The sequence below is a fragment of the Leucoraja erinacea genome, chromosome 2 (genome assembly GCF_028641065.1).
Source record: "Leucoraja erinacea ecotype New England chromosome 2, Leri_hhj_1, whole genome shotgun sequence".
NCBI lineage: Eukaryota > Metazoa > Chordata > Chondrichthyes > Rajiformes > Rajidae > Leucoraja > Leucoraja erinaceus.
The window spans coordinates 81,666,063-81,670,872 of NC_073378.1; positions in this window are offsets into that span (position 1 = coordinate 81,666,063).

Below are 4,810 nucleotides of genomic sequence, written 5' to 3' on the forward strand. Positions count from 1 at the left end.
CCTGTGTGGCACACCACTTCCTGGTTTTATAGTCCTTCCCCCCTGCTGCCAGTGGGGGCGACAGAGAGAATGGGGAATTTTGTAAAAACATTAATGTCTCTGTCATTTTTAATCGACGGGAAAAATCCTTGGCACACATGCAGCGGAGGGGGGCTCTGAGCAAGGTGGCCAAAAATGACGGCCGTAGGTGGCGGCGTTCTCCCGTAAATTGCAGCACAGATGGCCAAAACTGGTCAAGAACAGACTTTTAGTAATATAGATATCTACTGGACTAAGTGGGACCCATCGGGTCCCATGCTCACACTGGAGGGCTGGTCTCCCATCACAATATTCCACCTCTCCACCAATTCCAATATTGGTGGCCAGTAGGGGGGCTTTCTGGAGCTGTTGTGGGCTGAAGAGACTGGTTTGCAGAGGGCTAGTATGGACATTGTGGACAGAATGGATTCTTGGGCTGGCAGCTCACTCACGGCTGGTGGGCTGGCAGTTGACTCACGGCCATTCCTTGATATTCCATTTCAAGCAGGGTGCAAGGCCACCAAATACAGTTTCATGCCATTTCAAGCAGGGTGCAAGGCCACTAAATTCAAGTGCAGTTTCCTGCCACATCAAGCAGGATGCAAGGCCCCCAAATTCAGGTGCAGTTTCATACTACTCCAAGCAGGATGCAAGGCCACCAAATTCAAGTGCAGTTTCATACCACTACAAGCTGGGTACCAAGCCACCACATTCAAGTGCCATTTCATACCACTTCAAGCAGGCCACCAAATACAAGTGCAGTTTCCTGCCACTTCAAACCACCAACCATCACTTTTGCATTTTCAAACCACCAACCACTTTTGCATTTTCAAATTACATTTTCAAACTACATTTTCAAACCACATTAAGGGCACTCACAGGTCAGTAAAACCACTCAGTTTAGTAGACATGTGTTCAGTGTTATTCACAGCTCAGACTGAGAGGTGTGACCTCTCGCTTCCCAAAATTGCAGAGACTGAGGCAGTCCACACTTCCGGGTTTTATAGTCCCTCCCCCTTCCACTAGAAGGGGCGTGGCCTTCATGGCATGATTGACAGGAGAGAGAATCTCAACATTTAAAAAACATTAATAAGTCTTTTATTTTTCACCGATTGTCCTGTGCAGTGGAGGAGGACTCCGAGTAAGGTGGCCACAAATCACAGCCGTAAGTGGTAGCATTTTTTCTAAAATCACTATGCAGTGCAAACAGGAAGTGATCAAGATTTGAGTTTTAATAATTTAGATATATCTATATACATCTATATCTAGACACGTGTGTGTGTGTGTGTGTATATATATTATTTGAATATGGATTAGGGTTACTATTTAACCGTATCTTCCCGTCAAAGGAAAATTCTGCAAAGATAAAGAAGGGAAACCAATCTCCAGCTGAAGAACGTTCAAGTAGTGTGGAGCTCTAATTGTTAAAAGCCGGGTATCCTTTTTCATCAAATTTTACCAATATTTAAATGGTGAACCATTCTGAATTTTACTGCACAATATTAATTTGCTCTGTCATATGCCCATTAAGGTATAGATTATAAGGCATCAATGTTTAGTTCACCATGAACTGATTCATGTAATTTCCCCACTTACAACTCCTCGCTTTTTGTGTTGATTTATTGCACAGGTGAGGAAAAATATTTGTTCTTCTAAATGATATAGTATTCTACCACCTTGTGGCCATTTTTCAAGTTCAGTTTATCATCGAAAGTCAAATCAGCTTAAGTGTAGTAGTATATAACGATCACTAAATGGTAAAAGTAATTGTATTCGAAGGGATTTAATCACTATTTGCTCTGTAACTGGTTTTGTAGTTATCATTTATGTTTTTGAATTAAATCAAACAATATCAATGCAAAATAAATATGTGCTCCTGAAAGATGAAGGTAATAATGTCACTGACATGTCTTCCATTTGGCTATTCCATGCTATGTAACTGAATATATTGGTTGGATAAAATAATAATGTTTAAGATTTATAGTCACATTTCCATGAGTCAAAGTGTCATGCAGCATGGAAACCCTTTGGCCCAACTCGTCAGTGCCAACCAAAATAAGCCAGTCCCACTTGCCCATGTTTGGCCCATATCCAGATAAACCTTTCCTATCCATGTACCTGTCCAAGTGTCTTTAAATGTTGTTATTTTGTGTGAATTGAATTGTTTTTGTGTCTTGTAGAAATTGTTTATTTTTGTATGGCTATAGAAACAGAGTTTCGTTTGAGCCTCATTGAGGTTCAAATGACAATGAATAAATATTGTATTGTATTGTATTTTATCTGCCTCAATTACCATCTCTGCCAAAGTGTTCCATGTGGTCTCGGGTGAGTAAAAATGTTGCCTATTGCATTCCTATTTAACCTTTGCCCTCTCTCCTTAAACCTATGTCCTCTGATTCTTGATTCCCTGCTCTGGATGAAAGACTGTGAATTCACCCTATCACCCAGCCTCCTACACTCCAAGGAGGAAAGTACTAGCCTGCCCAACCTCTCCATATAGCATCTTCTTCTTGCGTATGGCGTGCACAGCCTAAAGCTGTAGGGCAACTTGTTCTATTTGATTGTGCACACCAGGTTGATTGCATTCATCGAAACAAAGGGCAGACCATGTGAAGGTTGCAATCTCCCACTGCTCCATATAGCTCAGGCCCTTGAGTCCTGGCAACATCCTTGTTCATCCTCCATGTACTCTTTCCATCTTAATGACATCCATCCTATCGCAACATGACCAAAAACTTAACACAATACTCCAAATGCGGCCTCACCAACATCCTGTACAACTGTAACATAATATTTCAATTTCTATACTCAATTTCCTGACTGATGATGGCCAATGAACCAAGAGCCTTCTTGACCACCCTAACTAACTGTGATGCCATTTTCAGAGAACTGTGTCCGTGTACTGCACAAACCTAACACCCCCCAGGGACTTGCCAGTCACTGTGAATGTCCTGCCAGGTTTGACTTCCCAAAATGCGCATGTATCGGCTCAATGATCCGATAATACCTTTTGATATCAGACTAGATGTTTAGCTTGTGATGGGTTCAGGTTATGTAGCCAGGCCTTCTGAGTTTCATTATCTTTAATGGTTAAAATAATGTAACAGAAGTGTCATCCAGGAATATGGACCAAACTCCTGCTTGGGCTATCATCTCGCTTTAGCACACCAAAAATATCCCCAGCAAAAATATTTGTTAGATTAGTCAAAATGCACAGATTCATCTCGCTGTTACAAACTGGTTGGAGGAACTCAACAAGCATTTCTTTTGCCGATGAAGTTGGAATTTGGCAGTCCTGACAGCACATTCAACTCGTAATTCCAGGAAAATTTTAAATAGCAATATTTTGGCATAATTGTCTCATAAGAAGCAAACCAAAGTGTTTATTTAACTGACTTATTAATCAACAAATATCTTAAGATACCAAATCTAATAAAATGAATTAATTTACATTTATCTGCAGACATATATGTTACAAAATAGCTGTCAAGTCAAATTGTAATGAAAGGTATTACCTGCCTCCAAGTTAAAGGGGGAGGAGTATTATGTATGTAATATAATTGGTGTTACCGGCCTCCAAGTTAAAGGGGGAGGAGTGTTAGGTATGGGATAATTAGGATAAGTAATTGGTGTCTTGTGATGTCTGGGGCAAGTACGCACGAGCAAAAAAGACAAGGTGGCGTCCTGCAGTAAAGAAGCTTGTATGATTCCTCCCGTGTCCGAGCCTTTATTCAAAACTGTTCAAAGCATCCGAATACACAACAATTGGCGACGAGGATAAAAGAACGAAGATAAGAACAAGGCCAGCAAGAAGAAAACAAAAGTTAAAAATAGAAGTAGTATTTGGAAACAAGTGGAACAGCACCAAGCCAAATGGTTTTGAATTGGCGCCAAAAAGAAAAAAGGTAGGAACGGGAAGCAATAGCTCAGGGAAGAGCTAGGAAAACAAGCAGGGGCAGTAAGGGTCACCAAGCACGGTGTCAGCTTACCTGGAATGTATCCAGGGCTGTGCAGCCCACAGCCAAGCCCAAGCAGCAGCCACAGACGTCGGGTGGGGGCCTAGTACAGTGTAGGCCACAGACAGGTCCAGAGAGCCACTGACAGAGGCTGAGTCTTCAGCCCAACTGGGAACAGTCAACCCGGTGGGGGGAGAAAGCAGAGAAAGCCCGGTCGGGAACAGAGTCAGCCCGACCATGAACAGAGAAGCGGAGATAAGCCGAGTTCCGCCCGGGGCTTTAAAAAAGGACACACAGCTCCGGAAGCGAGGGATAAAGACGGAAGTGACGTGGCTAAAAACTTGAACAGTATAATCTAAGAGACTGTTCTAAAAACTGCCGCGATCGCCAGCGAAGGCATGCAGGACTGATTATCTACAGCACCCGATTGGCAGCCAGTTTTTCACCTGCTAAAAGACTTAACTGTTAAATACCTTAAGACCTACAACATCCAAATGCCTTCAAAGTAATGGCTGAAGAAATAAATCAAGTGAAACTGTCAATTAATTGCTGAATCTGCCAAAATAAAAGAAGAAAAAAAAAAGGAAAATAAGTGGTTTGGTCATTGAGTGAAATCCAATTCATCATTTCGGGGTGGATGAATCAGATCCCTTTCAAGCGGGGAATCTGCACAAAAACATTAGAAGACTTGACAATAGCTGAAATGTTATGATGGCACCAACAGTAAATGCTGTCTTCACAATCAGAATTAAGAGGTAAACTACAGTTAAAAATGAGTTTCACCCGTGATAATCAAAAGTGTACCTCCACAAACCTAGGAAAGGTCGAGAACATCG